Below are 25717 nucleotides of genomic sequence, written 5' to 3'. Positions count from 1 at the left end.
GTTCCCTTGCCGGTCCAGGAACGGTAGAACGATGGGTTCGATGACGGTTTGGATGTACCGTGCACTATTCAGTGTCCCCTCGACGATCACCAGAGGTGTACGGCCAGTGTAGGAGATCGCTCCCCACACCATGATGCCGGGTGTTGGCCCTGTGTGCCTCGGTCGTATGCAGTCCTGATTGTGGCGCTCACCTGCACGGCGCCAAACACGCATACGACCGTCATTGGCACCAAAGCAGAAGCGACTCTCATCGCTGAAGACGACACGTCTCCATTCGTCCCTCCACTCACGCCTGTCGCGACACCACTGGAGGCGGGCTGCACGATGTTGGGGCGTGAGCGGAAGACGGCCTAACGCTGTGCGGGGCCGTAGCCCAGATTCATGGAGCAACAGTGTCCCTAATTTGCTGGGAAGTGGCGGTGCGGTCCCCTACGGCACTGCGTAGGATCCTACGGTCTTGGCGTGCATCTGTGCGTCGCTGCGGTCTGGTCCCAGGTCGACGGGCACGTGCACCTACCGCCGACCACTGGCGACAACATCGATGTACTGTGGAGACCTCACGCCCCACGTTTGAGCAATTCGGCGGTACGTCCACCCGGCCTCCCGCATGCCCACTATACGCCCTCTCTCAAAGTCCGTCAACTGCACATACGGTTCACGTCCACGCTCTCGCGGCATGCTACCAGTGTTAAAGTCTGCGATGGAGCTCCGTATGCCACGGCAAACTGGCTGACACTGACGGCGGCGGTGCACAAATGCTGCGCAGCTAGCGCCATCGACGGCCAACACCGCGGTTCCTGGTGTGTCCGCTGTGCCGTGCCTGTGATCATTGCTTGTACAGCCCTCTCGCAGTGTCCGGAGCAAGTATGGTGGGTGTGACACACCGGTGTCAATGTTTTCTTTTTTCCATATCCAGGAGTGTATATCTCAGAGGGTTCTGTAAATAGTTTAATTTTGTCTCCCCTGTCCCTACAGGTTTGAAATGTTTGTAATATATTCCTAGTTAACATTTAAAGCTAGTAGTAGAAACGTTGCAAGTAGGTTTTCTCGGGATAGTTTGCGACTACAAGGGGCAGTCAAATGAAAATCGATCTGCCACCATGGAATGGCACCATCCAAAAGTAGTCACCACCCATTGGGAGCCGAGACGATCAATTCCTGTTTCGTAGAACGCGGTCGGATGCTGATGGATCCACTATCTCACTCACTCTTGCACTTCCTCCTGCGACTAAAATAGACGTCCCCCTATGCCTGTCTCTACGTCTCCAAAAACGTGGAGATCACATGGTGAAGGATCCAGGTTTTACAGAGGACGCTGCAGTGTTTCTTGACCAAATCGCTGAAGTGTAGCGTTCGTACAGTTGGCAGTGTGGGCAGTGGCTTTAACATGCAACACAATGATTTCGTCCGACAGCAGAACTGGGATTTTTTACTTTGCTCCGCTTCGCAGTTTCTGCAAAGTATCTTATAGGGCTGCTTATTGCTTGTGGCTCCACGCTCGACAAACTCGACGAACATGTGATCACTGCAGTCGAAGAAGGTCATGACCTTGCCGGAACGCCTTTGGATTCCTTTGGCGGAGGTGTTTCCGCTGTTGGCTTTACCGTTTGTCCTCGGGCTGTCAGGATCGTGTCGGACGGAATAATTCTGTTGCACTATAAAAGTCCCCCCACTGCCAATCGGACGAAGGCTACGCTTCAGCGATTGGTTTGGAAACAGTGCAACATTCTCCGCATGTTTCACCGTGAAGAAGATACGATTGGAGGTCGGCTTCTGTCGGACGAGGAAGTGCAAGTGTGTCTGCGGTTGTGGAGGGCTCGGCCGCATAATGCGAAACGGGAATTAATCGTCTCGTCTCCCTCTGGCATAAATGTCGTATCGAATGTGATGATTACTTTTGAATGGAACCATTACATGGTTACATGGTTCAAGTCTCAGTTCAGCTTTTTAGCATATCTGTAGTACTCTCCTACGGGTCATACAAACCTGCGACAATTCATGTTGCTCTTCTCTGTACATGTTCATAATCCTCTATTAGTCCATTCTGGTACTGATCGCACACACTTGAGCAGGATTCTAGCATAGCTGGCACGAATGTCTTGCAATAAATCTGCTCTACAGACGGGTGACATTTTGCTACAGTCAACCTTACGCTATCGCCGACTTTATCTACGATTTGAGCGTATGTGATTGTTCAGTTTCATACTGTAGCGAACTGTTACGCCGAGGTATTTGTATGAGTTACCTAGCACCAATTACGAATCAATATTATAGGATAATACCTTTGTTTGTCTCACCAATTGCTGCACCGATATGTGTGCAGCTTTTTTTCAAACAGTAATGTTTTATAGATAACCGCTTCATCTGCTAGAAGTGTAAGGTTATTATTACTATTTGGTGCTAAATCATTAATATACAACATAAATAGCTACAGATCCAATATGCTTCGCTGGGAAGGGCGTGATGTTACATCTGGATCCGTCGATGACTCTCCGTGTAAGGTATCACACTCCGTCCTCACTACCAGGAAATCTGAGTCAAGTCACAGATTTCGCTTGACAGACTGACACGATCGTGATTTTAATAAGAAGAGTAGGTGTGGTACTGGGTCAAACGCTTTCCCAAGTCAAGGAGTACTGCATCTTCCTCACTGTCTTGATTCACGCGTTTCAGGACATCGTGCGATAAAGTGCTTGTTTGGTTTCGCATGACCTTTCTTTCGAATTAACGCTGCTTGGTATGGAGGAGGCCATTCTAATAATTCCTGAAAAACGTTTAAATCTCTGCCTTAGGCATGAAGAAACGCAACCTACTGTTGTACGCCTCTAACATCCGTACTCTTATGACAGGCAGTGAAAAAAGTTAGATTTTACATAGACCTGAACTAATCACGAACTCACTCCGTAACTGTATTTTAAGGTAAAGGGACTGCTCGGAAAGCTCTCGAATTTGCTGGACAAACCATTTATACAGTTTTTACTAAACATCCTTTTATGAAATCAACTTCAGTAAAAGCTTGTGACTGTTTAGCTATCAACTCCGACAAGAATAACTTGTGTGCAGCCCCGCGTCACTTTATTGTGTTATTGTTTTAAACTCATTAGATGTCGTTTCTTATATCCCATCTTCAACTATCCCAAGTTTTCGTGTCATAGTAATTCTTTTTAATTATTATGTTTTAACACTTGCTGGAAATTTGTGGTAAGTTCCTATGGGACCAAACTGCTAAGGTCATCGGTCCCTAGCCTTACACACTACTTAATCTAACTTAAACTAACTTAGGCTTATGACAACTGACACACACACACACACACACACACACACACACACACACACACACACACACACACACCTATGCCCGAGGGAAGACTCGAATCTCCGACAGGGTTTGCCACGCGGACCGTGGCAAGGCGCCCAAGACCGCGCGGCTAAACATGTTGTTTATAATGATGATTGTTGTTGTGATATTTTAGTACACTACTAACATGACTGCATATCGAGCACGTTACTTTATTATTTACTTCACAACAAAAGCACTTCGGTTCCCACTCTTCTTGGAAATTGCGATGTTTGTCAGGAATTCTTCTTTCATTTTCACTATCACTTGACTTCTGCAAAGGCAGGCTGAATACAAGGCACTGAAGTAAATGGGTAATCCGGAACATCAGAACGTTAAAACAAAAGAACGTTTTATCAAAAATTTATGTGCGTATACGAGTATTTTTAACGTAAACTTACCAGACACTGAATAACTGCACAGACTGATAAACGGTTTCAGAAAGCCACCAAACTAACCAAGGTACGAATGGAGGCTGTTGACGTAGGTGTACCACGCGAGGTTGGATGAAGAGCAACTAAATCTCAGTCGCTGTGGGGTTGTAGAAAGGCATATTTCTCCATTTATCTGCATTACTACCAAATCAGGCAGCATAGTGTATCAGCGACTATATGGTGCATTAAAGTAGCAACGTTTCGTGAAAACCTGTTATACAGATGTTCGTGCTTAAATGTTACCTGTTTATAGTAACGAATATGGCCCCGCCGTGTCAGCAGTAACTCCATCGTTAATTGCTTTGTTAATTAACTCTGGAGAACCGTTCACGGAGCAGCTTCACTACCACAACTGCAGAACGATGCTGTTGGCACCAGTGGAAATCGTCTTGACGTCGTAGTTACAGATATTACGGGGTTGCACCAGACTGTTCGAGATCGATGTATTGCTTGTACCTGAACGCACAGCAGTGGACGATTTTTGTTTTTCAAAGCAAGTGCCTGAACTCTATTTGTCTTTCCAAATTTCTCCTTGATTTGCTGTAATGTAGAATAAGTTAAAACTTTGAGGTTTGGCGATTTTATTGCAATTCATTCAGGGACGGCAGAAAATGAGACTCTGAATGTGGTAGGTGAGGTTTGCTATTTGGACAGCAAACTAAATATATGATTTATCACCAGTTCCAGCGTTGTGATTTTTAGCATAAACAAACCTCTTTGAGATCTGAGAAAAGTCTGAGTAGAAGTAACATTAATCTATATTTGATGGTGGAAGTTTGTTCTTTGTTAATGCAGTAAACACCGTAAGTGATACCGTGATTCCAGCATCGGATATAGTCAAACCAGGTTACATTTATGCAATGCGTTGCACTACCTGACGTACTAGTTTCTACATCTACATACATTCTCCGCTAGCCACCAAGCGGTGTGTGGGGAGAGCACAATTCGCGCCAAAGTCATCCACTCGCGGATCGCGCGAAGGGGAAAACAACTGTCTGAACGCCTCAGTACGAGCTCTTATTTCCCTTGTCTTTCAATGGTGATCATTGCGCGATTTGAAAGTCGGCGAAGATCGGACTTCGTAATTTAGTGAGCAGCCCCTTCCGTTTAGCGTGCCGCGTATCTACAAGTGTGTCCCACTTCAAACTTTCTATGAGATTTGTAACGCTCTCGCGATGGCTAAATGTACCAGTCAAGAATCTTGCCGGTCTTCTTTGGACCTTCTCAATCTCTTGAATCAGACACCACTGGTAAGGGTCCCATACTCACCAATAGTACTCTAAGACTGGACGAACTAACGTACTGTAAGCTATTTTAAGCTATTGCCTTTGTTGAAGGACTGCATCGCTTGAGGATTCTACCAATAAACCAGAATCTAGAGTTCGCCTTACCCGCTACTTGTGTAATCTGATCATTCCATTTGAGATCATATCGAATAGTCACACCCAGATACTTGTCGGATGTTATGGCTTCCAAAGACTGGGCATTTATATCGTACTCGTACACTAACGGGCATTTTCGCCTTGTTGTAAGCAGTAGCTTACACTTGCTAATATTGAGAGATAACTGCCAGTCATTACACCATGCATTTACTTTCTGCAAATCCTCATTGATCTGTTCACAACTGTCGTGTGATACTAGTACATGTTAGAATGGGAAACCTTTCTAATCCCTTTGGATCACAGAAGTATTCATATTACACTTTGTTGCATTCCGTCTTCTAGAACATATATATCGTAGCATACTTGAGAGGAGAAGTATCGCTGGCTGTTGTCGAGGTAAATGTCTTCCAATTCATAGATTATTCTGTAAGAAATTTACTGATGCATTGTTGTAACAAATATTCTGTTTTCGATAACTTCTTTAGAATGCTTCATTGAGCGACCACTCAAGCAGTTCTCACTGGAGCATCACTTCGCTGCTCAGTCATCATCTCAGATGTCTGCAAGTCCATTCGCCAAAATTTTGTGCATAACCAACGACAGTACCAGGCCGAACGCCCGAGAAGAATTGAAGTTACATAATCAACGATAAATTCACCCACTGTATAATTCAAAAGTGTGTAAAAAGATTTCAGTGCTGTGTGTTCATTTTCATATCGCAACGTTAGACATTCCTTATTTTTTGAATTCATGTAAATGATGTTGTTTCTGTGTAACAGGTTTTCCCCTATTTAAAGAGATCTACTTACCTTGCATTTTGTCCCTTGAGTGTACGTTGCTGGTGTTAATAACAAATTGATGGTCTTGTGCTCCTTAACGATCGTTCAGTTACTTCAGAAGTCTGACAATATCAAGCACGTTAGCTTCTCGAAATTATATTATTTTCTGAATATTTTATTAGAATATTCTTGACACCCAACAACACTGCGATACGTTACTTAATAAAATTATAAATTCCAGTGTCGTTTTGTTCGATGAAATACACTCCTGGAAATGGAAAAAAGAACACATTGACACCGGTGTGCCAGACCCACCATACTTGCTCCGGACACTGCGAGAGGGCTGTACAAGCAATGATCACACGCACGGCACAGCGGACACACCAGGAACCGCGGTGTTGGCCATCGAATGGCGCTAGCTGCGCAGCAATTTTGCACCACCGCCGTCAGTGTCAGCCAGTTTGCCGTGGCATACGGATCTCCATCGCAGTCTTTAACACTGGTAGCATGCCGCGACAGCGTGGACGTGAACCGTATGTGCAGTTGACGGACTTTGAGCGAGGGCGTATAGTGGGCATGCGGGAGGCCGGGTGGACGTACCGCCGAATTGCTCAACACGTGGGGCGTGAGGTCTCCACAGTACATCGATGTTGTCGCCAGCGGTCGGCGGAAGGTGCACGTGCCCGTCGACCTGGGACCGGACCGCAGCGACGCACGGATGCACGCCAAGACCGTAGGATCCTACGCAGTGCCGTAGGGGACCGCACCGCCACTTCCCAGCAAATTAGGGACACTGTTGCTCCTGGGGTATCGACGAGGACCATTTGCAACCGTCTCCATGAAGCTGGGCTACGGTCCCGCACACCGTTAGGCCGTCTTCCGCTCACGCCCCAACATCGTGCAGCCCGCCTCCAGTGGTGTCGCGACAGGCGTGAGTGGAGGGACGAATGGAGACGTGTCGTCTTCAGCGATGAGAGTCGCTTCTGGCTTGGTGCCAATGATGGTCGTATATGTGTTTGGCGCCGTGCAGCTGAGCGCCACAATCAGGACTGCATACGACCGAGGCCCACAGGGCCAACACCCGGCATCATGGTGTGGGGAGCGATCTCCTACACTGGCCGTACACCTCTGGTGACCGTCGAGGGGACACTGAATAGTGCACGGTACATCCAAACCGTCATCGAACCCATCGTTCTACCATTCCTAGACCGGCAAGGGAACTTGCTGTTCCAACAGGACAATGCACGTCCGCATGTATCCCGTGCCACCCAACGTGCTCTAGAAGGTGTAAGTCAACTACCCTGGCCAGCAAGATCTCCTTATCTGTCCCCCATTGAGCATGTTTGGGACTGGATGAAGCGTCGTCTCACGCGGTCTGCACGTCCAGCACGAACGCTGGTCCAACTGAGGCGCCAGGTGGAAATGGCATGGCAAGCCGTTCCACAGGACTACATCCAGCATCTCTACGATCGTCTCCATGGGAGAATAGCAGCCTGCATTGCTGCGAAAGGTGGATATACACTGTACTAGTGCCGACATTGTGCATACTCTGTTGCCTGTGTCTGTGTGCCTGTGGTTCTGTCAGTGTGATCATGTGATGTATCTGACCCCAGGAATGTGTCAACAAAGTTTCCCCTTCCTGGGACAATGAGTTCACGGTGTTCTTATTTCAACTTCCAGGAGTGTATTTTTATATTTTTATGGTATGTATTTTGTCCAGTACAGTCAGTAACTGCTTTGTCCAATACGACGCGAACATACAGCTCTAGTTGTTCAACATTATCATTACTGTTACTTTGGCTAGACAATTTTCGAGCCTACACTATAAGGAATAATAAAAATTGTACCCAAAGATGCAAAAATAATGAAATTTATCTTACTTGGGAAGTAAACAGAACACTGCAAAATTTGCGCACCGAAAATTCACTAAGAACAGATAAAGCGTTGCTACTCCGGAACGCCTGGTGGCTCGATTCAAAATAGCGCATGTGAACTTTTTTCGTCTATATTTTACACCGCTGTGTCGCGACGGGTGCTCCCACCAGTGGGAGGATTTAAAAACAGCTCTTCTCGATACAGTCCGCTGTCCCGTATTACCCGGAATTCCACTGACAGCAGTTCTACTGTAGCGCGCCCCTTTAGATTTCAAATTATTAACAAGCTAGGATTACAGCTAGTCCTATTTCTCTGCTTTCTTTTTTGATATTGGGAATATTTGCTATTGTCACTTCCACTAGGTCTCCGTAACTGCATGAAAATAATTACTTGCTTTGAAGGCAGTTAATTTTCCGGCACAATTACAAACAGTATAAGAAAGATCGGGTTCAGCCAGTTCAGCCACCACCGGCCATCTTCAGATCCACACGATAAGTAAGACTAAAATTGAAGCTATGCAGATTATGTCATAATTAAAACACGCGACTTGCAGTGATCTCATACCATAAGACATACAGTTTCTCATTCCATCACTTAGTAAAATTACTTGTCTCGTGCTTATGAAGAACGGCGGTGACGATCGCTTCCATTAATTTGTTACCGATAGGGTGTGTGACTGTGCTGGGAAATAAAGCAACCTTTTTTCAAAACAAGAAATTGTGCAACTACTGAATTCTGCGCTAGCACAAAAGTGTTGCTCTTTCCACTCATCTGGTCCCTGCACACAGCGAATTAGCGATAAATACTGTACTTTTTTTGTAATTTGCGTTGTCTTACTAAAACAGGGAACAAATCCATGAAATTGTACGCAGTGAGCAGCGCACCCAAATAGGTGGGCGACGGTTTAATAGACTGAAGAGACCAAGAAACAGGTACACCTGCCTAATATCGTGTAGGGCTCCCGCGAGCACGTAGAAGTGCCGCAATACGACGTGGCATGGACTCGGCTAATGTCTGAAGTGGTGCTGGGAGGGAAATGACGCCATGAATCCTGCAGGGCTGTCCATAAATCCGTAAGTGTACGAGGAGGTGGTGATCTCTTTTGAACAGCACGTTTCTAGGCATCTCAGATATGTTCAATAGTATTCATGTCTGGGGAATTTGATGGCAAGCGGCACTGTTTAAACCGAGAAGAGTGTTCTCGGAAGCACTCTGTAGCAATTGTGGACGTAGGTGGGAGTCGCATTGTCCTGCTGGAATTGCCCGTCGGAATGCACAGTGGACAATAATAGTTGCAGGTGATCAGACAGGATGCTTACGCACGTGCCACCCATCGGAGTCGTATCAGGAGCCCCATATCACTCCAACTGTACACGCCCCACACTATTACAGAGCCTACACCAACTTGTACACACCCCACAGCCTTCTTTTGACAAGCAGGGTCATGAGGTTGTCTCCAAACGCGTACACGTTAATCCGCTCGATACAATTTGAAGCGAGTCTCGTCCGACCAGGGAACATGTTTCCAGTCGTCAACAGTCCAATGTCGGTGTTGACACGCCCATGCGAGGCGCCAAGTTTTGAGAAATCATTAAGGGTACACAAGTAGACCTTCGGCTCCGAAAGCCCATTCGATAATGTTTCGTTGAATGGTTCGCCCGATGACAGTTGTTGATGGCCAGCATTGAAATCTGCAGCAATTTGCGGAATGGTTGCACTTTCGTCATGCTGAACGTTTCTCTTCAGCCGTAGTCGGTCCCGTTCTTGTAGGATCTTTTTCCGGACGTGGCGATGTCGGAGATTTGATGTTTTACCGGATTCCTGATATTTACGATTCACTAGTGAAATGGTCGTATGCGAAAATCCCCACTTAATCGCTACCTCGGAAATGCTGTGTCCCATCGCTCGTGCGCCGACTGTAACACGAGGTTCAAACTCACTTAATACCCTGCCGTTGTGGCTGCAGTAACCGATCTAACAACTACGTCATACACTTGTCTTATGTAGGCGTTGCCTACCGCAGCGCCATATTCTGCTGGTTTATGTATTTCTGTACATCAATACGCATACATAAACCAGTTTCCTGGGCTTTTCAGTGTATATCGTAATACTGTTTCCACTCAAATGAACAGGACGAAAGATTTCACTAAACGACGTTTAGGGGTCTTGTCATGGGGGTATTAAACCTCGTTTGAAACTAGTGACTGACATTTCAGGGAAACGAATGTAAAAGGCCAACAGTCAACCATTCGTCGTTTTTTGTCGATCGCCATGCTGTCGCTTCGTTACTCGTTACGAGAAGGCATTCTCACCATGTCAAGCAGGGTTACACGCTGAGACCACTTCCTTCAACCTACCACTCACCAACTGCCTAAGCTCTGTCAATCAAACGGTTGCTTTTTGGGTCAGATATATTAACAGCAGCTTCGAATTTTCAAATAGAACTATAGATGTATATCTACATGTATACCCCACAAGCCATTTCGCGGTGTGTTGTGGAGGGTACTGGTATACTTTGTCACTTCCCCTCATTCCTGTTCCAGTTGCGGATAGATCGCTGAAAGAACGATTGCCGGAAAGTCTCCGTGTGTGTTCTGATCCCCCTTACTTGGTCTTCATTGTCTTTTCGAGAGATAAACGTAGAACAAAGCGATATACTCCCTTTTTCAGAAAAGTTTCAGGATAGTTTTTTTTCGAGTTTGCAGTGCTTAAAAGGAACAAATGTTTTCATTGTTACATGGTGTGTGTGCGTCCTTAACATGACCTTGGTCATCTTTCCGCACAAACTTACTAGGTGGCAGGGCAGTGTTTAGCAACACTCGTTTAGTTTCTTGGCGCATTATTAAGGTGGAATAATGCATGCTGATTGTGCGCAAAAAGTGAACGTTCAGTTTGCGTTCAGATCGTATGTATCCCTAGTGAAACGTGGACAATGATTAAGCAAGCGTATTCAGACGAGACACTTTCAAGATGTCGTGTTTTGGAGCTGTAAAATATCTCTCGTGAAGGCAGAGGTTCAGTGCAACACGATACCAGAAGAACTTAATTTGAATCGTGATGTTTGTCATAACATTTTACACAAAGGGAAAGCGGAAACTTAATCCCAAACTCGTCCCTCATACACTAATAGACTAAATGTGAATGAGGAAGTACTTCTGCTAAATTACTGGACAGAGCCTGGCGTGATGACACATATCTGTCAGATTATTGCTGAGGATGAAAGCTGGCTCTACCAATACGATCCTCACACGAAGCGTCAGAAAGCTGAATGGCGGAGTCCTCGATCACCAGCCTCGAAAAAAGTCCAACGATAACCTTCGAGTACAAAGGCAATGTTGATCGCATTCTTCGACAGTAAAGGATTAGTTCACCGTGATTACACGTCTGCGGGTAGAACACTGAATCGAAATCTTTATATTAAAGTCTTCAAACGTTTTTGGCGAGCAATTTGACGTCACCGCTCTGATTTGTAGCGATCTAAGGACTTCTTTTTATTGCATGACAATATACGACCACACACTGATTTATCTCTTACTGAGCATCTGGCCAGCCATTCCGTTATTGCCGTCTCACAACCACCATATTCGCCCGACCTTTCGCCTCGTGATTTTTTCTGGTTTCCGAAAGTGAAAGGTAACTGAAGGAGAAGCTTCATCAAGATATCGCAGACACACAACGTGCTGTGACAAATGAGCTTACAAGCACCACAGCTGAAAATTTCCCTGCTTGGTTCCAAAATCACCAGAAACGTTGGCAACCGTGTATAGGTAACCAAGCGGACTACTTCGATAGTAGCAATGTTTTCTTCAAAAAGAAAAAAAAACTATCGTAGAAGTTTCTGAGAAAGGGAGTATTTATTCACACTTCTGGAAACATACGCTCTCAGAACGTCATGAACAACCGACAATATGACGCACAATACGTCCGTCAACTGCAGCTTTCTGATCAACTCTGTGAAGTTTTCATGCTTAGTACATGAATCTGTAACAGCACTGGCCGCTCTTCTTTGCCTCTTCTCTAGTTCATCAATCTGTCCTATGTGGTATGGATCCCATAGTGACGATCAGTTTTCAGGTATTGATTTAACAAGTGTTTTCTAAGCTAGTTCCTTTGTTGATGGACTACATTTGCTGGGGATAAAATGGTTCAAATGGCTCTGAGCACTATGGGACTTAACATCTGATGTCATCAGTCCCCTAGACTCAGAACTACTTAAACCTAACTAACCTAGGGACATCACACACATCCATGCCCGAGGCACGATTCGAATCTGCTAATGTAGCAGCAGCGCGGTTCTGGACTGAAGCGCCTAGAATCGATCGGCCAAAACGGCCGGCTTGCTGGGGATACTTTGAATTAATATCACTCTGACATCGCCTTACTCTTAGTTAATGTCGTGTGGCCGTTACATTTTAAATCACTCCGTACACACACTAACAAGAGAAACAACCCGTCATTCCCCCTTAGATTTAGTGGTAAAATGGCCCAGTCAGTAGCCCGTCGATAAATGAACACAGATCAAGCATGAAAACAGTACAAGGGGTACTGAACTGTGAAAGAAGAAACAAGATAGAAACAATGAACGGTCCAAGTTAAAGACGTGCAATATCGAGTGAATTGCAAGCGCTTCTGTGTCATGGTTTTGTGCTCACCGTGTTGAAGATGCGTGTTCAAATCTCCTTCGTGTCCATTTTTTATCATCAAAAAACTGTAAACTTTCCGTCCGATCATTCATGTATCTGTTATCCTTCCGTAGTTGTGATAAATAGTGAAAGCATGCGAGAAGCCGAATAGATCCCTCCCAAGAATGAAAACAAGTAGGAGGTACGTATGTCTAAAGATCCCTTCCTTAAGCCTCGTTGTTGAAAACGGACGATACACCACGACACATACACAAATTTGAATGGAGATAACAGACACGTCAACAACAGGACGGAATATTCATAATGTTGCCATACAAAAATTTGGGGCAGAAGGGAGATGTGAACATAGACCTCGCCAATCGCATTTAAACACCGTGACAACATTTTTTCTTTTAATTAACAGAATGACTTGGTAGTATCATGAAACCTCAGAAGACCATAGTCAAACCATCATGTAATAGAAGCCGCAAATGGGAGATAAAAGTTAATTATGATAACAAGACAATAATAAAAAGAGAAAGGAAGAAAACCCACCACCAAGCTCTCATGTATAAACAATCTCATTCTGGAAACATCCCCCAGGCTGTGGCTAAGCCATGTCTCCGCTATATCCTTTTTTTCAGGAGTGCTAGTTCTGCAAGGTTCGCAGAAGAGCTTCTGCAAAGTTTGGAAGGTAGGAGACGAGGTACTGGCAGAAGTAAAGCTGTGAGTACCGGGCGTGAGTCGTGCTTCGGTAGCTCAGATGGTAGAGCACTTGCCCGCGAAAGGCAAAGGTCCCGAATTCGAGTCTCGGTCGGGCACACAGTTTTAATCTGCCAGCAAGTTTCATATCAGCGCACTGCAGAGTAAAAATCTCGTTCTGGAATCTTTATACAGATTTTTATATTTATATAGTTTTTATTTAATATATATATATATGAATGACAACGTTATCAGATTATATTCTAAATGGCAAACTAAGAAAATTCCAATCTGACTTCAAGGATTGTCTACGGTAATGTTGATATATACTTCACCTACACAATGTTACAATAGAACTGGAGCGATACTGAATCAAAACTCAAAACAAAACGAGCAGGTAAACTAGGTGAGAAAAAGCCGAAGCAAATCAGATGGGGAAACATGTATAATAAGTAAAACATGTATCATCAGGAAAATGAAATTAAGCGACACCTTCCCGACGGAAAACATGATTCGACATGTTGGCAAAGATGTCTTCGTATCGAGGCATTCTCAGGTATGTCCAATAGGCCGTGATCATGTATAGTATGACGTTCATGTGATCGTCCCTCTCCCCTTTTAAAACATATTTTACTAAATGTCCTACATTTTAGTGCAGTTGGGCATTAAGTGAATTCAATGGTAACTGACTGAGAGTCGAACCCGGATTTCCTGCTTTACGAGAGCAATCACCTTAACCGTCTTTTACTTTTTTTTTAAGAAAAAAGGAAAAGGAGATAGTTCTGGGGGCAAAGTGGGCTGGGATCACAATGTCTCCGTCGCCAAACCGGAACATATGGAAGAGGTAAATGGCCACAGGAGATTGTTCATTTATTTAGGGACAAAAATAAATCCTGCTTTTCCATGACTTATCTTTGTCTCCAGGATTTAAAAAGAAATTGAGTGAAGGAAATAAACGAACACGAAATAATATTTATGGAAACACGCACAAGCGGAGTAGATCACCGACGCCACCGAACAATCTTCATGGCATGTTTTCTCGTAATGTCGTGTAGGTACCGTTATCTGTTCAATCTCCTACGTGTGAATGTATCAAATTTACCTCCTGAACCGCCTCGGTTATACGAACACGTTCCCCGGGCGACTCAAATCTTCATATGGCACACGCTACAGAGCAGCGCCCGCTGTCCATTAATTCACTTGCTCGCAGCCTAACCGTATCAAATGGTTCAAATGGCTCTGAGCACTATGGGACTTAACATCTGATGTCATCAGTCCCCTAGAACTTAGAACTACTTAAACCTAACTAACCTAATAATGACATCACACACATTCATGCCCGAGGCAGGATTCGGACCTGCGACCGTACCGGTCGCGCGGCTCTAGAATGAAGCGCCTAACCGTATCACCACAAGGTTTCGGATACTGTCGTGCAGCCGTACTGATATATCACACTAACGTCTATTTGTTCCTTCGTACTTCCATCTCTGAAAGAATAGACGCTATCCGTATATAACTGCTGCAATGTTTCCGTGTAGGTACCGTTATCTGTTCAATCTCCTACGTGTGAATGTATCAAATTTACCTCCTGAACCGCCTCGGTTATACGAACACGTTCCCCGGGCGACTCAAATCTTCATATGGCACACGCTACAGAGCAGCGCCCGCTGTCCATTAATTCACTTGCTCGCAGCCTAACCGTATCAAATGGTTCAAATGGCTCTGAGCACTATGGGACTTAACATCTGAGGTCATCAGTCCCCTAGAACTTAGAACTACTTAAACCTAACTAACATAATAATGACATCACACACATTCATGCCCGAGGCAGGATTCGGACCTGCGACCGTACCGGTCGCGCGGCTCTAGAATGAAGCGCCTAACCGTATCACCACAAGGTTTCGGATACTGTCGTGCAGCCGTACTGATATATCACACTAACGTCTGCATTATATATATATATATATATATATATATATATATATATATATATATATATATATATATATATATATATATATGATATTTGTTCCTTCGTACTTCCATCTCTGAAAGAATAGACGCTATCCGTATATAACTGCTGCAATGTTTCCGCATAAAAAGTGCAATAGTAATATTTAAAATTCAGCTAGAACAAAAAATCAAGGAAGAAAGTGAGCCAATCTGATCCTGTCTCCCTTATGTCTTTTAACCTAGCGTTCATCTCTGAGTGATGGGGAGATTCGCCAGAGATTTCCACGTTAAGCTTAGGGCCCCTTTTCCAAGTTATGTAACTGGGGTTTGGGGGGCTGGGGGGGTAGGGACACAAAAATCGCCCAGGTGGCGCCCAATTTAAAGACTTTGACCAGGCCGACCAGCCACGTGGAACTATTACTAGCTGTGTGGGGTAGCCATGCGATGACCTCAGAAACTTACCACTAATTCTCAAATTTCAAAATTATTACTATCAGAATGGATACATCTACACACACATCGTCTTCTGTACACATTATAAGTTACAATGTCGGCCTCGTGTTTCTCTCTTTATATGAAGACTAATCTCAGGAACTACTGTAGGTATTTTAATAAAAGTTTCAGCAATAGACAGACTGTTCTATGAGGTTTCGGGATTGCAGCCCGATCATTGTCGTCCGCCAATGCGCGTGCATCTCCGCACCAGTTTTGCTATAAGGCCGCACCGTAAACTAGCAGTCTCTAGTGGCAGACTCACCTGAAGCTGGCTGCACGGTCGCCAGCCGAAATATTGTGGCAAGAAGTCAACATGATCCGGCTGCAATCTCGAAACCTCATAGTATATTCAGAACGCCGGAAAAACTTCAAGAATCACAATAGAGAGACTGATTCACAATAATGGTTTGTGCACGTAACGTGATCCGCCAGACACGTCACCCGGTCGTAGATTATTAGTTATACCCCTTGTAAAGACAGAATATGTACTAGTTGCGTGATCGCTGGTTATTTTGTTTGTTTAGTGAACTAAAATGCCAGTGCAGTTTATTTCAACTAAAGTTTTTCCTAATACGTGTGAAAAACACTTTTTTATTGTTCACTCACGATCAGTATCTCTATATTCCACAGCTTCCCAATAACACAGGTCTGCAAAAAAGATATTTTTTGCAATTTATTAGAAATTTTGTATTGACTTTTATATACTTTTCAGCGCTGATTTTAAAAACGCAATCCGTTTTTTTTCCATCACGTCAGCTTTTCTCGCAAGCAGTGGAGCATTTCTGCGTATAATAATAAAATTTAAGCAATTTATCACTTTTTTCCAACTTTAGATAATTTCACTTTGTTTATAAATCATGTTCTAAACTATGTTTCCAGTACTCTTCCATTTCTCTTTAAGTTCATAAGCTCTTATAATAACGCTGTCACTTTCTGTCGAAGCTCCTTTTATTGCTTTTCCGTCTGTGGACTCGTTGACAATCATCTGTTTTTATCATCCAGCAGCAGTCCGCTATCATGTTCCATCATCCTTGATATCTTCTTTCCATTTCTTTGATGTCTTGGTGGAATCTTTCGCCCTGCTCTTCACTTACATCGCCAAGGTTTGCAGGGAAGCAGTCAACACGTGAGTGGAGATAATGAACTTTAATGCTCATGTTACAGCCCAGCTTCTTAAAGTTGTCGAGCATCCCTGCGACGGTTGTCTTGTATTTTGGATCTGTTTTCCTAGGAAACCGGGAACAACATATATATACTTTTTAAAATATCTCCATGCTGCCTTTTCTGCTGTCTCCATTTTGTCCACAAATTTGGGACCTGTCATTAGTTTTCCCTCGATCGATAAGAAGAAATGAATGTACCCGGAGTCAGTATATGTTTTTCTTTCGATCTATATCCTAAAACCTCTGCCGATTACTTAGAAAGATCTCTAACTAAATGGTTCAGTTCAGATTGTGAGAATGGAATAGGATCGGTTGTGCCAGAATAGTAGCAATCTGTCTTCTTCACTATCACCTTGCTGAGCCAATGGCTCGTGATCATCTATATGATCCAAAGAATCTGGAGGAGAGGGCATTGGTATTTCAGATCCATGAGGAACAGGGAGAATGGCTGATTGAATGTTAGGGCAAGAAATATCCTCTTTGTTTTTCAAATTGAAACCTCGTACGTTTCAAGAACAAAAACAGCAGTCATCGCTATGAGATCGCTATTCCAAAACGTAAGGACTGCTTTTTACGTTGAAACCAATACCCCAGTTATTCAACACCAAATTTTTGTGGGGCCCAAGGCTCATCTTGATCGCCTAACTATAAACCAAAAAAGGTGAAATATACTTTTTCAACAAAATCTGAAATGTTAGTTGCTTTTTAACTCTATAGTTACCACAAATGTAGCAGAAGCAGTCTGGCGAGTTTATACATTCTCTGGTAGCCATTGTCATTAAAAACAACTTAACAAGAAAACAGTCACTACTTTAAAGCACTAGTAACGACAACACATGACAGCACAGAGTGAAGAGGAATTGTGAACTGAAGGGCAATAGAAGAAGCTCCGGTGGTCTCGCGGTTCTAGACGCGCAGTCCGGAACCGTGCGACTGCTATGCTCGCAGGTTCGAATCCTGCCTCGGGCATGGATGTGTGTGATGTCCTAAGGTTAGTTAGGTTTAAGTAGTTCTAAGTTCTAGGGGACTGATGACCATAGCTGTTAAGTCCCATAGTGCTTTTTGAAGAAGCTCACTGCTTGGTGATGGCGGGAGAAGGGGTAGCGCGACAGACAGGCACTAACATGAAAATATTGCTGGTTACTCCTAATTACTCTTTATTTTACGTATATCTAGTATAAAAACGGCTAAATAACAATTTATGGAGATCCTAAAAAGCAAAACTCAAACTCTCTAGAGTGCTGAAATATCCAAAAAAGTTAAAACTAGACAAGCAGTTTGTGAAATAAATGAGCGTAGTGGAATTTTTTCAATATTTTTCCCGAAATCAGCGTTGAAAACACTTTAAAAGTCACTTAATAAATGTGAATCAATTTTTATGTCGCAGATCTGTGTAATGAACACCCACTGTGCTTTGTAACACGGAAATTGAGCCCGGACCGTCGCCAGCTCAGCGGGTATGATCACTGATCGTGTAAGGCAACGCTCCGGTCACACAGTTTTCATCTAACACAGTCCACTGCAGCAACGCCAACGTAACGCAGTGCTAAAAGTTCGATTACCAATCCATCATACACTCTTAACCTGGCAGAAACTTTCAAAATAGCGCACACTTCGCTGAGAGAGGTAACAGTCGTTATCATGGGCATCTGCTGTCACTAGAAGCAACTGTCACGCCGCATATTCGTGCGCGTGAAGATAATCCTGTCCGTGAGTCGGGGTAGTGTGTCTCTGGGTGGAAACGTCAAGTCTGGGTCTTGACGCGTCGTGCGAGCTGTCACGCGAACCATCCAGTAGGGAAGGTGGGCGGCAGGATTAGTTTCCGCATGGCCTCGAAGTCGGCACACAAAGACAATCACTTCTTCTAGCTGCCGTGACGACTGCGTGCTTATACGAACACTTGTGCAGGCTCTCTGTTTTGTCACAGTGAAATGGAAATATTTGTCTGACTTCATTCTGGATTACGGCCAGACCAATTCTTTAATTAATCTCTCCTGGAGAACAGCGAATTTTTTATTACTTTCAAATGAACATAAGCAGTCTCGACTGCAAGAAAGTTTTCTTTTTCAGGTCACCATCTTCAGACCTGTACGGAAATTTGAACATTTAATAAAATTAGAGGGATGTAGTAATATACAAAATACATAGCAAGTAACAAAAGAAGAAATTTTTCCCATGATGGTAGGCGGTGAGATTGTTGCCGGCTTTTTATATTGGCTCTGCAATTGCGTGGTTTTAAAGTAACGTCGGTTGCTTGTATTACATTTCTCTTTGTGACATTCACTACTGGCCATTAAAATTGCTACACCACCAAAATGACGTGCTACAGACGCGAAATTTAACTGACAGGAAGAAGATGCTGTGATATGAAAATGATAAGCTTTTCAGAGCCTTCACACAAGATTGGCGCCGGTGTAGACACCTGCAACGCACTGACATGAGGAAAGTTTCCAACCGATTTCTCATACACAAACAGCAATTGACCGGCGTTGCCTGGTGAAACGTTGTTGTGATGCCTCGTGTAAGGAGGAGAAATGCGTACCATCACGTTTCCGGCTTTGATTAAGGTAGGATTGTAGTCTGTCGCCATTGTGGTTTATCGTATCGCGACATTGCTGCTCGCGTTGGTCAAGATCCAATGACTGTTAGCAGAATATGGAATCGGTGGCTTCAGGAGGATAATACGGAACGCTGCGCTGGATTCCAACGGCCTCGTATAACTTCCGGTCAAGATGACAGGCATCCCATCCGCATGGCTGCAACGGATCGTGCAGTCATGTCTCGATCCCTGAGTCAATAGATGGAGACGCTTGGAAGACAACAACCATCTGCACAAACAGTTCGACGACGTTTGCAGCGGCGTGGCCTATCGGCTCGGAGACCATGGCTGCGGTTACCCTTGACGCTGCATCATAGATAGGAGCGCCTGCGATGGTGTAGTCAACGACGAACCTGGGTGCACCAATGGCAAAACGTCATTTTTTCGGATGAATCCACGTTCTGTTTACAGTATCATGATGGTCGCATCCGTGTTTGGCTACATTGCGGTGAACGCACATTGGAAGCTTGTATTCGTCATCGCCATACAGGCATATCACCCGGCGTTATGGTATAGGGTGTGATTGGTCACCTTTTTCGCATTGACGGCACTTTGAATAGTGGACGTTACATTTCAGATGTGTTACGACCCGTGGCTCTACCCTTCATTCGATCCCTGCGAAACCTTACATTTTAGCAAGATAATGTTGCAGGTCCTGTACGGGCCTTTCTGGATACAGAAAATGTTTGACTGCTGCCCTGGCCAGCACATTCTCCCGATCTCTCACCAATTGAAAACGTCTGGTCAATGGTGGCCGAGCAACTGGCTCGTCACAATACCACAATACGCCAGTCACTACTCTAGATGAACTGTGGTATCGTGTTGAAACTGCAATGGCAGCTGTACCTGTACACGTCATCCAAGGCCTGACTCTATGCCCAGGCGTATCAATGCCGTTATTACGGCCAGATGTGGTTTTTCTAGGTATTGATTTCTCGGGACCTAAGCACCCAAATTGCATGAAAATGTAATTACATGTCAGTTCTAGTATAATATATTTGTCCAATTAACACCCGTTTATCAACTGCATTTCTTCTTGGTGTAGCAGTTTTAAAGGCCAGTAGTGTATTATGTAGTGGTGTTAAACGTGAAGACTGTTACGTGCTTGTTTTCGTGTTGAGCTTCTTTAGAACGCATGGGGGAATCAACCTCCAACTTTCATTCAGTCAGCCAAGGATTCATATGATTTATCCGGTTCTTCTTCCACTTGTAAAATAATGCTTCACGAATCAGTAGTAATTTGTAGGGTGTCCAGTGGTAATGTAAGGATTCATGGTCCAATGAATTATATGTGTGCATGAAAAATGTTATCTTGTGGTCAGAAGCTAATGAGTACACTTCGTTAGCTATAATTGGTATTTTTATGAATTCATTTTCACTTTTCCTGGTCTTTGTTAGTAAGGCGCCATTTTTTGCAGGTAAGAGTGGATTTTAATTTATTTCCAGTTTCGCTACTGCACATACTTTTAAGTGAACTTATCAGCGCTCCAGTAAGTACGAGCGCCGGCCGGTGTGGCCGTGCGGTTATAGGCACTACAGTCTGGAACCGAGCGACCGCTACTATCGCAGGTTCGAATCCTGCCTCGGGCATGGATGTGTGTGATGTCCTTAGGTTAGTTAGGTTTAGTTAGTTCTAAGTTCTAGGCGACTGATGACCTCAGAAGTTAAGCAGCATACTGCTCAGAGCCATTTGAACCATTTGGGAACGAGCGGTCGGTTCGCATGCTGGCTAGGTGAGGCGGTTTGCATCTGACGCTTTCAGAGCCACTGGGATGAGGTGCCTATGCAAAATCGCTCTTGAAGTCAGAAAGAGCGAACTTACGTTCATTCTGGCACGAATCAAGTATTTATTATTAATACATATTTGCAAACAGAAGTTGCTTTTGCCAATCAGGCATTAGGGAGAGTCTACGGGTCATAAATATTATCCTTCAGTAATTTTGCAATGCTAAGAAACGTTGATATTAGTAAATAAAAGAATAACTTTTGGATAACGAAATAAGTACGATTTTATAAGAACTATGCCGATAGTATGCTCAAATTACAGACTGGGGACCGTAGTGAGCAGTTGTCGAAAGGACATTCATTATCTGTTAAATAATCGCACCATAATTGCATAATTGCATAAACTGAAAGAACCAGAGGTTGTAGAAAGTTTCAGGGAGAGCATAAGGGAACAATTGACAGGAATGGAGGAAAGAAATACAGTGGAAGAAGAATGGGTAGCTCTGAGGGATGAAGTAGTGAAGGCAGCAGAAGATAAAGTAGGTAAAAAGACGAAGGCTAATATAAATCCGTGGGTAACAGAAGAAATATTGAATTTAATTGATGAAAGGAGAAAATATAAAAATGCAGTAAATGAAGCAGGCAAAATGGAATACAAACGTCTAAAAAATGAGATCGACAGGAAGTGCAAAATGGCTAAGCAGGGATGGTTAGAGGACAAATGTAAGGATGTAGAAGCTTATGTCACTAGGGGTAAGATAGATACTGCCTACAGGAAAATTAAAGACACCTTTGGACAAAAGAGAGCCACTTGTATGAATATCAAGAGCTCAGATGGAAACCCAGTTCTAAGCAAAGAAGGGAAGGCGGAAAGGTGGAAGGAGTATATAGAAGGTTTATACAAGGGCGATGTACTGGAAATGGAAGAGAATGTAGATGAAGACGAAATGGGAGATACGATACTGCGTGAAGAGTTTGACAGAGCACTGAAAGACCTGAGTCGAAACAAGGCCCCGGGAGTAGACAACATTCCATTAGAACTACTGACGGCCTTGGGAGAGCCAGTCGTGACAAAACTCTACCATCTGGTGAGCAAGATTTATGAGACAGGCGAAATACCCTCAGACTTCATGAAGAATATAATAATTCCAATCCCAAAGAAAGCAGGTGTTGACAGATGTGAGAATTACCGAACAATCAGTTTAATAAGTCACAGCTGCAAAATACTAACACGAATTCTTTACAGACGAATGGAAAAACTGGTAGAAGTGGACTTTGCGGAAGATCAGTTTGGATTCCGCAGAAATGGAACACGTGAGGCAATACTAACCTTACGACTTATCTTAGAAGAAAGATTTTGAAAAGGCAAACCTACGTTTCTAGCATTTGTAGACTTAGAGAAAGCTTCTGACAATGTTGACTGGAATACTCTCTTTCAAATTCTAAGGGTGGCAGGGGTAAAATACAGGGAGCGTAAGGCTATTTACAATTTGTACAGAAACCAGATGGCAGTTATAAGAGTCGAGGGACATGAAAGGGAAGCAACCGTTGAGAAGGGAGTAAGACAGGGTTGTAGCCTCTCCACGATGTTATTCAATCTGTATATTGAGCAAGCAGTAAAGGAAACAAACAAAAAAAAATTGGAGTAGGTATTAAAATCCATGGAGAAGAAATAAAAACCTTGAGGTTCGCTGATGACATTGTAATTCTGTCAGAGACAGCAAAGGACTAGGAAGACCAGTTGAACGGAATGGATAGCGTCTTAAAAGGAGGATATAAGATGAACATCAACAAAACCAAAACGAGGATAATGGAATGTAGTCAAATTAAATCGGGTGATGCTGAGGGAATTAGATTAGGAAATGAGACACTTAAAGTAGTAAAGGAGTTTTGCTATTTGGGGAGTAAAATAACTGATGATGGTCGAAGTAGAGAGGATATAAAATGTAGACTGGCAACGGCAAGGAAAGCGTTTCTGAAGAAGAGAAATTTGTTAACATCGAGTATAGATTTAAGTGTCAGGAAGCCGTTTCTGAAAGTATTTGTATGGAGTGTAGCCATGTATGGAAGTGAAACATGGACAATAACTAGTTTGGACAAGAAGAGAATAGAAGTTTTCGAAATGTGGTGCTACAGAAGAATGCTGAAGATTAGATGGGTAGATCACATAACTAATGAGGAGGTACTGAACAGAATTGGGGAGAAGAGGAGTTTGTGGCACAACTTGACAAGAAGAAGGGACCGGTTGGTAGGACATGTTTTGAGGCATCAAGGGATCACAAATTTAGCATTGGAGGGAGACCAAGAGATGAATACACTAAGCAGATTCAGAAACATGTAGGTTGCAGCAAGTACTGGGAGATGAAGAAGCTTGCACAGGATAGAGTAGCATGGAGAGCTGCATCAAACCAGACTCAGGACTGAAGACCACAACAACAAAATTGCATCCCGTGTAAGAATTATTTGCACACAAAACTTCTTTCCCCTTCATTTCGTAAAACATAGATAGTGGTATTATGGCACTTTCAGAATCCGACGGCGCTGACGCGGCTCTGCAGGGGGGCACATAACAACGAGAGCATCTCCACATAACGTATGGGAGGAATTCCTACGCGGCGGCTCACTAAGTCAGTTCAAGGGCGCACCGATTTCATTATTACAAAATCAGGTGGTAAAGCGTGGCCAGCTATACTGTTTGCCCCTAATACCACCACCTCCAGGTTTGCCGGCTAAACTGACACATTTCTGGAGGTTTATGACGAGTGTATGGTTCTTGCATTTTCTAGTTAACCTAGCACGTGTTCCGTACTTTCAAGTGAGCTCACTCAGGAACCACGTTTTCGAAACGGAACACATTCATTTTAATATATGTAAAGATGAGAGGAAGTTCCGGCGATGTACACAGATTTCGCTTCTACTGAATAAAATTTGCCGACGTCGACATGATTTCCCTTACCACACATCCTTAACGTTTTCAGATTATTACCAAGTGGTGTAGAGCACAGGTTGAAAAACGTTTGTACTGCACTAAGCATAAGATGCAAGTCCTTTTCGTGCATAGTTGGTAACTGCATGAGGTCTACGGAGAGGATTCTGATTTCAGTCTTGTCTCGGTTAACTCTAACGCAAACTTTTTTTTATTATTCCGTTACGCTTTGCGACAATCCTTGCCTCTCTGATATTCACAAGAGTTCCTAATCCTCATCACCGATTCCGTGCAAATTGGTGATATATTCATGTTTTTCCCAGAAATGAAAGAGGCAGAAGTGGCCGAGAGTTTATAAAAAAAAATAGCACCTTGCGCGGGACAGGCGAGGCATAGGCAATTTATGTCAGCGTCATTTCCTGGCAGCGGTTGGAGTTGACGCAATGGAAAGAGTACACAATTCTAATCCAAAGGTCGTGAGTTCGTGTCCATACGTGGAAGCTTTTTTATTTTCAGTTTTCACGTTACTTATTCTGCACATAAACCAAGATAATAATTAACGTATTGTATTTGCTGTGATTAAACCTTTTGCGCAGGAGAACAGATGTGATACGTTAAATGACGCATGGGGAGCACGAACAGATCGGCAGTTATACGACGAAATTCTTCAAAATAAAGAACTATTGCCATCGTGCTCTATTCTTCAACCCTGCGATGCCCGTTTTCATTGTCACCTAAGGAATGTGATCAAAAAGCTTCAAAACGGCTCTTATCTCGTCGAGGTAAAAAAAGAAATCACATCCCCAGAAGTCAGCATGAAACTAAGTTCCACTGTAAATCACAGGCTGTACTCATACCTGGCAAAATGATGCCATACGCCAGGTTTACTGCCTGATTGTGCAACGAGAGAGAACATTGTATGACTGTAAACGAAGACTGGTTTTGGTTAGAAACTTTAAACCAACTGTATAACTGTTAAAATGTTGCGTCTACAACCGAGAAAATTACTGCTTCCGTTGCTTTTACGATGAATGTCATCCCATAATGTGTAAATCATCAACGTAAAATCATAAAAGCACCTAATTGCTTATTCGAAGTTTTCGTGTAAGTCTTAGACTACCTTCTTCGAAGTTTATTTGCAGTCATCAACTTTCTATCTGTCTTTCCTTCCTTATCATGTCTTTCATGAATGTATTAATAAATTCAATATACTGAGCAGTACAAGTAACGTAAACATTGAAGGTAGCTGGCGACTTGGTCCTCCGACCTTCAATTACAATTATGTACTCGTTCCACTGTGCACACCGTTGTCTGGAAACTGCGCTAAGATAAATGGCTAATGGTTAACAAACTCTGCGCCAGGAATGCTATTTTTTTTAAATGCTTGACCACTTGGAGCTACCACTTGCGTCAAATTTATTTCTGGCCAATACCCACGTATACGAGGCCCGTTCAGAAAGTTCCGTAACTTTGTCTACAAAAATTTTCTGTGCTTACCTTTTACTTATTGTACATTGTCTACTTCTAAATACTTTCCTCCACAATTGATACACCGTTTCCAAAGACGCTTCCAGTCCCGGAAGAAGTCTTGGTACGCCTTTGGCTGGATCACACGGCGTGCAGTCTGCGAATTTTATTTTATCTTTTTTGTCTTTGCAAATCTTCATCCGTTCAACGTAGTTTTCAGCATTGGTAATAAAGTAATGTCAGCGGGGTCCAGGTATC

This window comes from Schistocerca gregaria, chromosome 3, assembly GCF_023897955.1.
Source record: "Schistocerca gregaria isolate iqSchGreg1 chromosome 3, iqSchGreg1.2, whole genome shotgun sequence".
NCBI classification, from domain to species: Eukaryota; Metazoa; Arthropoda; class Insecta; order Orthoptera; family Acrididae; genus Schistocerca; species Schistocerca gregaria.
Note: the sequence above shows the minus strand (reverse complement) of the source record.